At 33.3% G+C, this 14115-nt stretch overlaps 1 long non-coding RNA gene across 4 annotated transcripts; it reads left to right on the forward strand.

Annotated features, from left to right (window-relative positions):
• Window positions 1–426: 426 nt before the first annotated feature.
• On the forward strand, window positions 427–12906 carry LOC147567188 (uncharacterized). Of its 4 annotated transcripts, none has more exons than XR_015230714.1 (3): window positions 427–695; window positions 1353–11582; window positions 11707–12906. It is a non-coding gene; the product is annotated as an uncharacterized LOC147567188 (long non-coding RNA). The 4 variants fall into 4 exon arrangements; XR_015230712.1 differs by having other exon boundaries at window positions 1353–10791; XR_015230713.1 differs by having other exon boundaries at window positions 1403–10791.
• Window positions 12907–14115: the final 1209 nt, after the last annotated feature.

A 14115-nucleotide genomic window follows, 5' to 3' on the forward strand; every position in this document is an offset into this window, starting at 1 on the left:
TACAGACACTATATTTACGCATATATCTCGTAATTGTAACACTTACGCTGATGCATTAGCTAAATGGGGACGTACCCATGGTCATAAGAAAATATGGCAGGATGTTCTTTCTTTATTTTCGGATTTCTAGTCGGTTTGTAATAGACTCTGGTTTAATTTAAGTTTATTTCATCAAAAAAAAAAAAAACTAAGGTTACAAACAATGTACTAAGGTTACTTCGCAAAGTCTAAATAGATCACTTAACAAAAATGATGCTATGCCCGGCCAGAATCCCTGCCGAATCCCGGCCGGGTGAGTTGGGAGTCCAGCCGGGCATAGTTGCTGACCGGTCTCCCATTTGAATCAGTTAAATATTATTTTCATTCTAGTCCCTACAACTTTGTATTCTTCAAAAGAAAGGCTTATGCTTAAAATCAAGAGAGGAATCAGGAGTCCTAAACTTGCTCGTGATTTTGAGAGGGGAAGTTACCTTCTTCCTCATCCAAACCGAAACCCTAGGAGGAATGTTGGATTTGAAGTTTAAGTTGGCCTTATTGATCTAATCTCTTTATCTCTCTACTTATCGATTCAGGTTCCTAAACCCTAGGTTGTCTTCTATCCTTATGGAAGAGTTAAACCCTAGGATTTCTTCCATTATTTGGCGCTTCAAATTTGGTTGGACAGCGTTCAGATCTCTCTCTACTAATCGATCCAGGTACATCATTCTCTTTCTCTCTCTTGTGTGAATTAGTTTTTCTGAAGCAGTTTTTACCCTAATTTCTGACCCAGATTATTAATGTGATGATTTCGATTTCTGTTGTGATTTGCCTCATATTGACCGATTTTCGCCCTAGATTTTAAGTTCTGATTTTAGATATGATGTGATTTGAATATGATTCACCTCTTTTTGCCCTAATTATTTAGGTATGATTTTGTCATAGAGTGTTAGTGATTACTAATTTAATTAAAATTGGTTTCATTTAGGTATTAATTAGTGATTACAGTAGTATTCAAGAAGAGGGATAGTTGAACTTTCTAAAGATAGGTTGTTGTTCTTGCTCAAACAATCAAATGTAAAGGTAATGTCTTCTGAGTGTCTATATTAGACGCCTTTGAGTCGAAAAAAATTGATGTTTATCAACCATAAACAGAAGAGGAAATAGAAGATCAAAACTTCCGAAAGGCAATAAACTCGTAATTTGGTTTTCTATTCGCATTTGAACTGATTGAAGTTTTGATTTCCCACTTGATATCCTGGTCTCTTATTCCAAGTTTGTGTTACTCAAATTTTGACTTTTTATACTTCATTTTTTCATTTTGTTAATGATTCACACTGAAATTTGTCTTTGATTTTCCTCTTCATTTTGTTAAGCTGTGATTATAGCAGTACAATGGTCAAATAAGTTCATTATCTTTTTTCAGAATTTGGGTATATGTGTTTATAGATTGTAGATAGAGAAGTTGAATTTGTGAAAGTAGCACGAGAAATTGTTTCTCTTCAATCGCCATAATCTTCAAGTAAATTTCGATACTGTTTTGATTGAAAAATGGTATGCTCTGATTTTGAACTTCTAAACAGGGCTGGTTTGTTAAATTTGGGCAAAGATTATTGAATATATGAACACTGAAAAGTGCTTTCTTGAATCAATCCTTTTGTTTCTCTTCTATTTTTTTGAACGATCATAACCAAATCATTTTTGGAATAACCTGTTCAATTCTTAAATCTCAGGTTTTTCTTTGATTTATTTTACTAAATTGCATAAAAACCTAAACATTGACCATCATAGTTTCTTTTACTTGGAAGAACAAGATTTTCGAATTGATTTTCTTGATAGTATTGATGAATTCAAAGTCTTGAATCTTGACTCTTGACTATCACTTTTTCTATACAAAGTTGTTGTTGTCTTCCTTTCTTGCAACTAATTAAGCCTAGCTATCATTAGTTGAAGACATGTTGCTTTCTTGTCCTATCACTTGTTTAATCATTATGTTATAGAATTTTTCGATATTACCTAATGCCAGTACATATATTTGTTGGGAAAAACGGGCGGAAAACCTAACAATATTCCATGGTCCACCAATAATTAAGGGAAGGATTCCACAATCATGGGATTGATGCTTAAGACATGGTGTATATGTCTTGTTTTACCCAATAATTGATATTTTTCTTATTTACACTACTGTACCTGATTCATAATAGTGGGAAGGATTATGCATTTATCGGTAGTGATGAGTAAGAAACTTAAACGTGCTATGTAGTATATTGTTCCATCAATATTTGAGGGAGAAATATACATTTGTCCGTTGTGATGCTTAAGAATTGAAACTTTAATGTGGTATATCACATTGTTCCATCTACGTTTGAGAGAAAGATAATACATTTGTCTGTTGTGATGCTTGAGAAATGGAACCTTAATGTGGTATACCACATTGTTCCATCGATATTTTCGGGAAGGATTATACATTTGTCGGTTGTGGTGCCTAAGAAATGGAACTTTAATGTGGTATACCACATTGTTCCATCGATATTGCGAGAAAGATTTTACATTTGTCGGTTGTGATGCCTAAGCAATGGAACTTTAATGTGGTAAACCACATTGTTCCATCAATATTTTCGGGAAGGAATATACATTTGTCCGCTTTGATGCCTAAGAAATGGAACTATAATGTGGTATACCACATTGTTCAATCAATATTTTCGAGAAGGTTTATACATTTGTCGGCTGTGATGTCTAAGAAATGGATCTTAAATGTGGTATATCACATTGTTCAATCAATATTTTCGAGAAGGATTACACATTTGTCGGTTGTGATACCTAAATATTGAACTTTAATGTGGTATACCACATTGTTCCATCAACATTCGAGAGAAAGATTATACATTTGTCTGTTGTGATGCTTGAGAAATGGAACCTTAATGTGGTATATTACATTGTTCCATCGATATTTTCGGGAAGGATTATACATTTGTTGGTTGTAGTGCCTAAGAAATGGAACTTTAATGTGGTATACTACATTGTTCCATCGATATTTTTGGGAAATATTTTATATTTGTCGGTTGTGATGCCTAAGAAAAGGAACTTTAATGTGGTAAACCACATTGTTCCTTCAATATTTTCGGGAAGGAATATACATTTGTCCACTTTGATGCCTAAGAATTGGAATTTTAATGTGGTATACCACATTGTTCAATCAATATTTTCGAGAAGGTTTACGCATTTGTTGGTTGTGATGTCTAAGAAACGGATCTTAAATGTGGTATATCACATTGTTCAATCAATATTTTCGAGAAGGATTACACATTTGTCGGTTGTGATGCCTAAATATTGAACTTTAATGTGGTATACCACATTGTTCCATGAAAAATTTCGAGAAGGATTATACGTTTGTCGGTTGTGATGCCTAAGAAATGGAAGTATAATGGGGTTTACCACATTTTTCCATCAATATTTTGGGGATGGATTATACATTTGTCGGTTGTGATACGTTTGAAATGGAACTTTAATGTGGTATACTACATTGTTTCATAATATTCTCTGGAAGAATTATACATTTGTCGGTTGTGGTGCCTAGGAAATGGAACTTTAATGTGGTATACCACATTGTTCCATCAATATTTTCAGAAGGCTTATACATTTGTCTGTTGTGATGCGTAGGAAATGGAACTTTTATGTGGTATACCACATTATGTCATCAATATTTTTTGGAAAGGAATATACATTTATCTGTTGTGATGCCTAAGAAATGGAAATTTAATGTGGTATATACCACATTGTTCCATCAATATTTTCGGGAAGAATTATACTTTTGTTGGCTGTCATACGTAAGAAATGGACTTTAACATGGCATACACATACCGCATTGTTCCATCAATATTCTCGAGAAGGGTTATAACTTATAAATTTGTCAGTTGTGATGCCTAAGATATTGAACTCTAATTTGGTATACCACTTTGTTCTATCGATATTCGAGGGAAGGACTATACATTTGTTAGTTATGTTGGTTAAGAATGGAACTTAATGCAGTATACCATATGTTTTCATAAATAATTTAGTGAAGGATTATACATTTGTCGATTGTGATGCCTAAGAAATGGACTTAATGTAGTCTACCACATTGTTCAATCAATACTTATGGGAAGGATTATACATTTGTTGGTTTTGATGCTTGAAAATGGAACTTTAATGTGGTATACTATATATATCAGTCAGTAATCGAGGGAAGGGTCATATATTTGTCGTTGTGATGCCTAACAAATGAAACTTTAATGTGGTATACCACATTGCTCCATCAATATTTTTCGGGAAGGCTTATACTGTTATACTTTTGTCGGTTGTGATGCCTAAGAAATGGAACTTTAATGTGGTATACCACATTGTTTCATCAATAGTTTTAGGAAACAATATACAATTGTCGGTTGTGATGATTAAGAAATTGAACTTTAATGTGGTTTACCATATATTTTCATCAATGATCGAGGGAAAGATTTTACATACCTGTGTAGTGATGCCGAAAAAACAGAACTCTAACGTGGTATACCATATTATTCCATCAAAGTCGGGGGAAAGATTATATAATTGTGGTTGTGATGCTTAAGAAATGAAATTTTAATGTAGTTTACCATACATTTTCATCAATAACCGATGGAAGGTGACCATGCCATGGAGGTTGGTCAATGGTTCTAAGCCCATCAGATATTCTAGAAATGTAAAATCCTGGGGATGTGGGTCATTCATCATCCTAATGGACTTTCTTGTTTGTCGCGAAGTCAATATGATTCAGAAAAAGAATAAATTGAATTTGTTCAATAAAGTCAGCTCTTCCTTTGAAGAAAGTATGCTGCATTGTAGTACTTGATTCTTTATACATGAGTTTCGGTGGCTGATATTTTATTTACGATGAACAAACTGATTATGTCTTTTGGGAGGCGCTGAAGCATCATTCTTAAAGGCTGGTAATTCAGCTTATTGTTGTAAAAACGAATCAGTTTTCTCCTCCAGTATATAGAATGTATTAGACAATAAAAGGTTTAATGGATAACCAAATAATTGTCTGTTTTTAGAGTAAAATCATGGCTTCGAAAATAGTTTTAGATCTTCTCTCTTGATGTTGATGTTGACGAAAAACAGCGTAGGAGAAAAAATGGTTAGTTAATTTGGCCAGATTGTTCGATTTACGTTACAACATGAGCATAATTTTATGGTTTTTGATTGGCTTTTCCTTAGTACTAATGATATAAACTGTGACTAGAAACCTGACATGTATTTTTAGTTATTAATCAGTTGATCGCTTAAACAGGAGTAATCAATTTAGTTTGCACTTGAAAAGTTCAGAAGAATTGACAAGGCTGCAAAGATGCCAATACTAGAAGCAGTTTGTTTTCGCTTTTGTAGATGGAAATTTAATAAAATCGAAGAGTTCAATCTAATATCTGACAAGGAGTGCTGCAAATTCTCTGCTTTTGCATGGCCAGAAAGGTGAGGCTTCTTGTGCAGGTAGTTTTAGGTATGTTTGTCATATCTTGAGTGCATTTCCTAGTTAAAAATATATGGCGTGTTATATCTTCAGATATCTACTCGGGACCCTTTATTTGGAGGTTTCACCAAAAGTTCGAAAGTTAGAATTAGAAATTATTTTGTCACCCTGTTTCATAAGAGAAGAACAAACTGGTCGAGATGGGTAATAAAATCATGAATTGTTCAATTTTGTAGTTCTAACTGTTAAACAATGTCCAATATGTTGCGTTATAATACCTAGATCCTTATAGAAGGATGATTCTAACTAATTATATTGTTAGTGTGGATGACAACTTCAATCATTATGGATGATCCCCTCAGACAGGCACAAGATTCTCAGACAATGTCTATTTTATTACCGAGACCCCCAAGTCACGAAGCTTATCAGGTATCTGAATTCATATTAAGGAGCTGCTAAATATGCTAACCCAAAGCTGGGAGGTCACTTATTGGTTGTTAAAGAGAATTCTCTCCTACAGTAGAGAATGTAATGAACTACAAACCGTTCCATGGGCGACCAGTCTATGATTCATTTTATTGTTTCACATAAAATCAAATTTTGAACTCTCTCTTATGTAAATGGGTCTGTCGTACGAGTAATCAGATAAAAAATTATTTTGATGGCAAGAAATAACCATGCATTTTTGCCTTGTAATTGTCTTGTCTATTAATGTGGAAGAAAAAAGCAATGATAAAGAAATAAGGTCTATAACCCCGTACCTCTTTATACGGATGTAAACTAGATTCCTTTTATTAGGAGTTGAAGTTTAAGGGGTCACGATCCGTTTGTCTTGGTCTATTTGTAGGTCTCGGACACCGAAAGCTTTATGAGGACTCAGGTTTAAATATTTACCTAGGTTGTAGTCTCTCGCAGTTATACATTGGTTAACTGCTTCAATTGGAATTGGCATTTTAGTTTGCACTTGAAAGATTTAGGAAAAATTTCATGACATCTTTGTAGATTTTCTTCTCGACTTTTGCTGCAAAGTTTCAAAATTCGGAGCCAAATGCTTTTTTGATACCTGCGTAGTTCAATAAGATTTGCAGCTGAGCTCGGATCTTTATCAGTTCAAATGTGCAGGTGATTTTTGAAAATATTTTAATACCTCACAATTTCTCTCCTACATAAACTATATTAGTTCAAATGTGCAGGTGACTTTTTGAAAATGTTTTAATACCTGCGTAGTTCAATAAGATTTGCAGCTGAGCTCGGATCTTTATAAGTTCAAATGTGCAGGTGATTTATGATAATGTTTTAATACCTCACGATTTCTCTCCTACATAAACTATATCAGCAGTATAGGATTTACAGCTGAGCTCGCATCTTAATCAGTTATCTATACTAGTAAAATAATATCAATAGTCACCCATCATCAATAAAATACTCTGCCTGAGTATTTTGTAACCATGAAATCTTCTTTAATCTTTGGTTTTTTAAGTTCATGCGATTGCTGAGACCGTCAGAAGATTTATGGAAAGGGATTGCAAGTTTTCTTTTCTGCTGGTAAGTTACCATCTTAGGTTAATAAAGTATGGAAGTTAGAAGTCAGAGCTAGTATTATTCACAATAGGAAGAATAAACTGACTCATTCTACTGATACTCTGTATATTTCAATTATAGTTGCTCTTATTGTTGAAGAATGCTTATATTTTGTATTAGTATACCTGGATTTGAACAGTGTTAGCTGAACATTTAATCACCCACATACTTCAATCGTTTATAATCGTCCCTTCAGACCAACACAAGTTTATTGCCAAATATCTCTTCTAATACGGAGATGTCTAGGATTCGTAGCTTATCGAGGTATTTGCTTTCAAGTCTTCCAAAAGTAACAAGGAAATCAAGTTCCTCCAGAAGTGGGACTTCAGTTTATTGATTTTCAAGGTGCAATCCTCTCCTACGACGGAAATGTTAGAAAATTATTCTTTGGTTGTGATGCCTAAGAAATGGAACTTTAAGGTGATATATCAAATTGTGCCATGAGTAAACATTTGTCATTTGTAATGCCTAAGAAATGGAAGTTTAATGTGGTATACCACATTGTTCCATCAATAAACTCGGGAAGGATTATACATTTGTCAATTGTGATGCCTCAGAAATGGGACTTTAATGTGTATACCGCATTGTTCCATCAATATTTTCGGGAAGGATTATACTTTTGTCGTTTTGATGCTTAAGAAATAGAACTTCAATGTGGTATACCACATTGTTCCACGATATTTTCGGGAAGGATTATACATTTGTCTGTTGTAATGCCTAAGATAGAACTTTAATGTGGTATACCACATTGTTCTAAAATATGCTCGAGAAGGATTATACATTTGGTTGTGATGCCTAAGATATGGAACTTTCATGTGGTATACCACATTGCATCAAAAATTTTCAAGAAAGATTTTACAATTGTCGGTTGTGATGCCTAACGAATGGAATTTTAATGTGGTATACCGTATTGTTCCATCAATATATGAGGGAAGGATTATACATTTGTCGGTTGTGCTGCTTGAAAAATGAAACATTAATGTTGCAGATTTCCATTAATTTTCGACGGAAGGATTAAACATTTGTCCGTTGTCATGCTTGAAAAATGGAATTTTAATGTCGTATACCATTTATTTCTATTAACAATCGAGTGAAGAATTATTCGTTTGTAGGTTGTGATGCCTAAGAAATGAAACTTTAGTATGGTATACCACATTGTCCCATCAATGTTTTCGGAAGGATTATACATTTGTTAGCTATAATGCTTAATAAATGGAACTTTAATGTGTTATACCATATATTTCAATCAATAATCGAGTGAAGGATTACACACTTGTGGGTAGTGGTGCTTAAGAAATGAGAGTGTGGTGTATACCATATTGCTCCATCAATAATCGAGGGAAAGATTATACATTTGTCGGTAGTGATGCTTATGATATGTAACTTTAATGTGATATACCATATTGTTCCATTAATAATCGAGGGAAGTATTATACATTTGTCGGTAGTGATGCTTAAGAAATGGAACTATAATATGGTATACCATATTTAACCATCAATAATCGTGGAAGAATTATACCTTTGCCGATAGTGATGCTTAATTAATGAAATTTTGATGTGGTACATATCATATTGTTCCATCAAAATATTCGAGGGAGGAATTATACATAATTCTGTTGTGATGCTTAAGAATTGAAACTTTAACGTGGTATACCACATTGTTCCATCAATATTCGAGCGAAGGATTATACATTTGTCGATTTTGATGCTTAAGAAATGGAACTTTAATGTGGTATAGCGATATAATATATTCCCAGCAATAATCGAGGGAAGGATTATACATGTGTAGTGATGCTGAAGAAACAAAACTTTAACATGGTATCCCATATTATTCCATTAAAAATCGAGGGAAGGATTATACAATTGTCAGTTGTGATGCTTAAGAAATGGAATTTTAATGTGGTATACATATACTTTCATCAATAACCGATGAGAGGATTATACAAATGTGCGTAGTGTTGCTTAAGAGATGGACTTGAATTTGGCATACCATATTGTTCCATCAACAATCGAGGGAAGTATTCTACATTTGTTGGCATTGATGCTTAAGCTATGGTTTTAATTTGGTATACCATATTGTTTCATCAATAATTAGGGGAATGGTTATAAATCTTCCTATAGTGATGCTTAAGAAATGTAACTTTAATGTAGATACCATATGCTCTCCTTTTGCATGGCCAGAAAAGTGAGGCTTCATGTGCAGGTATTTTTTGGTATGTTTCTCATATCTGGAGGGCATTTCTTAGTTAAAAATAAAGGGCATGTGATATCTTCAAATATTTACTCTCGACCCTCCGTTAGGAGGTTTGCATCATATGTTTGGAAGTTAGAATTGAAATTTTTTTTGTCACCCTATTTCGTAAAGAGAAGAACAAACTGTGGTCAACATGGGTAATAATCTACCAAAATTGTGAATTGTTCAATTATAGTAGCTCTAACTGTTAAACAATGTCCACTATTATAATACCTAGATCCTTAAACAAGGATGACCCTAACGGTCTAACCAATATATTTTATTGTGGATGACAACTTTAATCATTGTCGATGATCCCCTCAAACAAGTGCAAGCTTCTCGCATGATGTCTCTTTTATTACCTAACTCATAAAGCTTATCACGTACGTGACGTATCTGGATTAATATTGAGGAGCTGCTAAAATTATGTTAATCCAAAGCTGGGCGTTCACTTGTTGGTTTTATAGAGCAATTCTCTCCTATAGTAGAGAATGTACTGGATTACAAAACGTTCCACGGGCAACCACTTTGGTTCCTTTTATTCTTTCACATAAAATCAAATTTTGAACTCTTGTATGTAAATGGGTCCGTCGTACGAGTAATCAAGACATGGTTCGATCATTATGTATAATGATAATTCCAGACAAGCTGAAGCTTTACTCCTAATATATCTTCTATAATGGAGACTCAGCGCGCATATCCATGATTTTTTTTGTATTCTTGAGAAGGATTCACTGAATCAAGTTCTCTCAGGCCTCGGAAATTAGATTAGTGGTATTCCAGGAGCAATGCATCTCTCTTATATTAGAGAATAATTGGACTACAAAAGTTTTCATGAATAACTGCTATATTGTCTATTTCAATTTTAGTGTTATCTCATGTTTTGACAGTAAGGTAATGACATCGGAATGAGATTGCAACCATAAAATGTAAATCGATTCTCGAAAATATGTTGTTTTATGGCTAGAGAAAATCATGTTAGCCAAGTGTTTACTTTCTTTTTCGATCTCGAAGAAAAAGACAGTGAAGGAGAAATAAGGTTAGTCAATTTTTCTTGATTTCTTGATTTACATTACAATTTAGAAGTACTTTTATAATTTTTATTAACTTTTACTTAATACTATTCTTTAGAAATTAGGACTAGAAATTGATAGTCTGTTTGAAGTTATTAATAGTTTGCACTAGAATTGTCAAGGCTGCAAAGATTCATATACTGGAATCAGTTTGTTCATCTCGCATTTGCAAATGAGAACGACAAAGATTAATTTTCTGATTTGTTTGCCAAGATGTTAAAGATGATTATTGAAGTGGAAGAGGGAGAGAGAGGCTAGAAAGGTGAGTTCTCTTTCTAGTTGAATCATATCACCTAATAAGATAATATTAATGGTATAGTATCTGCCGTTTATTCTAGTTTAGCTTTTCAATTGCTCGAGGTTAAGGATACATGCCTGGGGATATTGGGATTCATCGCTCATAAAATAGTGTGGCCCATAAGTTTTCCACTCCGGAACTCCGCTACGAGGTTTCTTCATAAGTTTGAAAGTTAGAACTGAAATTTATTTCGTTACCAAGCCTTTCTGATTTCTAAATAGAAGAATAAATTGCTGGAGATGGGTAATGGTCTATTGAGATCGTAAATATTCCAGTTATATCAACTCTAAGCCTCAAGCTGCTTAGCAATACTATGTTACATTACGATAGCTGGCTCCTCATACTGGGACTAACCTAACCAAATATTTGTTTTTTACTGTAAACGACATGCTTTAATCACTTGCTGTAATCCTTCCATAGTACAAGCTTATCGCTTAAAGTCTCTTTGGTTACAAGTCATGTAGCTTATCCAGGTATATGAATTCACATTAGTTGATGAAGTTGGCTTCTTCTTTCTAAATTCTACTTTTAGTGATAATTATCCCAAATTCCATTTTTATTATTTGCTCTTTTGTGTTTCTAGAAATTTGTACTCGGACTTTATGGTTTCAAATAGAATTATAGTTAGAGGGGGTAGGGGTTCAGCCTGAACCAGATTGTGCCAAATCCTTCACAGTCGCGGTCACCGGAAGCCTTATCTAGACTGTACCTGCACAGATCGGCAGATAATATCAATGGGGCGCGGGTGTAAAAGTTCATCCAAGTTGTAGTCAACACTAATAACTTGAAATATCGACCACAGACCTAATACCTGCTTGCAGTTATTCATCAATTAACCGCTTGAACAAGAATATCCGATCTCAGTTTGCTCTTGAAAGATCGAGTGAAATTGACAGAGCATCTTTGTAGATTTTTCTTCTTGAGTTTTGACTACTCCTGTTGGTTAGTTTTTCAATTCTATAGTTGGATTTCTTATGACGTAATAGATTAGTTATTTCTAAAGAAAAAGTAAAGAGTTCATATAACATTTGACAAAATATGATTCTTTTCTGGTATTGGGTTGCAGGATGACATGATTATTGAGGTGAAGGAGGGAATAAATTGGATGGTCAGAAAGGCGAGTTTCGTTTAAAAATGTGCAGGTAATTCTCTTTCTAGTTAAACATATCAGTCGTATAGTATCTGCAGTTGCTCTCTCATCGCTTATCACTATTCGTTACATAGTGTCTATAGTCGTCAATTGCGCATAAAAAACTCTGGCCGAGTATATTGTAACCTTGGCTGTTATTTTGTTTTCTATTTCACGGGATTGTCTGAGACCGTCATGAACATATTAATGTGCCAAGACATTAGTATGAAAGATGCAAACGACCTGTCAAAGCTAAAACGCCTTTTAGGAAAATTTAGGAACCGTACATGATAGTCTGACAGACTGTCAACACAAAATTGAACTGACAGTAAGGCACACAATCATTTTTCCTATGCATAATAGATGCACTTCAGACTTGCTGTCTCAATAGGATTTAGCAACCGTGGAAGTATTTTTTAAGCTATCATTATATTAATGAATAAATTGTAGTAGTGCGGGGTGAAATTATTTTCATATTTTCGGTAATAAAATTTATTTTTATGACTCAAAGTCGATCGGCCTCCATTAACAAAAATCCTACTTATGTCCTGGCTTGGTGGTGTGTGACTGTGTGTGGTGAAAGTGGTGGGATTGTGTGGTGGTGGCGATTAAGTGGTGGAGGTGTAGTGGTGGAGGCAGAGTGGAACTACCGTTCTAGTATTCTGAGGGGGCCGATATATATATATATATATATATATGTGTGTGTGTGTGTGTGTGTGTGTGTGTGGTCGTGGTGGTGGATGCAAAGACTGCACTTAAATATTTATTTAAGCTCTATTTAAACCTTTTTCTCTGGAATACAAACAACAACATAAACATCTATATAATAAAACAGAAGGGAAAACGATGACTGAGACAAACATCTTTTTTAATAAAGAATATTGTTTAGAAACCCTTCTCAAAATTTAAAATATAATCCTTCGTACAAATAAAGTGACCTATTTAAAAAACAATAATCCTTTCATTTTTAGAAATAAAAATTCTAATTTTAGAAAAAAAGAAACAAAATATATTTCAAGGGTTAAAAAAAGAAATTAAAATCTCTCTCTCAATAAAATAATAACTAATTTTGGAGAAGAAACAAAAAAAATAACAACTAATAAAAATCTCTCTCTCTCTCAATAAAATAACAATAAATTTCGTAACATTAAATAAAAATTCTAATTCAAGGAAAAGAAACAAAATATATTTCAAGGGTTAAAAAAAGAAATTAAAATCTCTTCCTCAATAAAATAATAACTAATTTAAGAGAAAAGAAACAAAAAAATAATAACTAATAAAAATCTCTCCTTCTCAATAAAATAATAATAAATTTCGTAATATTTAATTGATACAAGTGTCCGTGCCCAAGGGCACGGGATATATCCTCGTTAAACATAATCGCAATAATTGCAATCACAGATTATCTCTATAAAGTATAAACTTTTGCATAGAGGTAAAAGTGTCATTTTGGCAACATATGTCATGTGGCAGGGTAAAGAGTAAAAATGTCGTTTTGGTAACATAAGGATAAAAAAGTCAATTTTGCAGCATAAGGGTGAAAATGTCATTTTGACAACACAAGGGGTGAATTAAAGTACTTAGTTATACACAATATTAAAATTCCTAAGTATATGATTATATTCGTGGAAGCTAGTTATCAATCAAATAACCGAATTAGGGCCTAGAGCGAAGTAAAATTTGGGGCCTTTTATACATTGTCTATAAAAAATATTGAATTTTTTACTGTAACAATTTAAATTAGTACAAAAAGCATAACTAAAAACCTAAATGTAAACTTTATAAGATGGGCATCCAATTTACATGTAGAAATGAGTTAAATATGTTTTGAAAACATTATTCTCGCCTTTTGAGATGAAAAATTATTAAAAAGAAAAGATGCAAAATTACGATCATACGTTTAATCTCTCCTGCGACATGGTGGAGCGTAGGTAAGACTTGAATTTTAGCTTAGAAAAATTTCTCGCAGCAGAGGCAATTGGTATAGTTAGTACAATCTAGTAAGAGATCCAAGCATTTAGAAAATTTATTTTGTACCGTTACAACTAATAAGATCAAACACTTCAATCGTTTTCTTATATCACTTGATAAAATCACTTCCAAAACTTGGAGTTCGGCAAACAGTTGAGCTCCATCAATATCAGACACCAAGGCGTGATTCAATATCATATAAATACAAAAATATACCGTACTAGTGACACCAACTATTTTGCATATGTGTTGCATGAAAAGGTACATTCAAAGATCTAAATAACAAATATACTTTGTAGGCTATAGCTATTGGGTTAATTATATAATATACTCACTAGATGCTAAACGGTAGAAACCTGTTTTAATAGTAAATAA

This window comes from Eschscholzia californica, unplaced genomic scaffold, assembly GCF_041429995.1.
Source record: "Eschscholzia californica isolate CP2 unplaced genomic scaffold, dmEscCali1.0.p SCAF_1, whole genome shotgun sequence".
Classification (NCBI taxonomy): domain Eukaryota; kingdom Viridiplantae; phylum Streptophyta; class Magnoliopsida; order Ranunculales; family Papaveraceae; genus Eschscholzia; species Eschscholzia californica.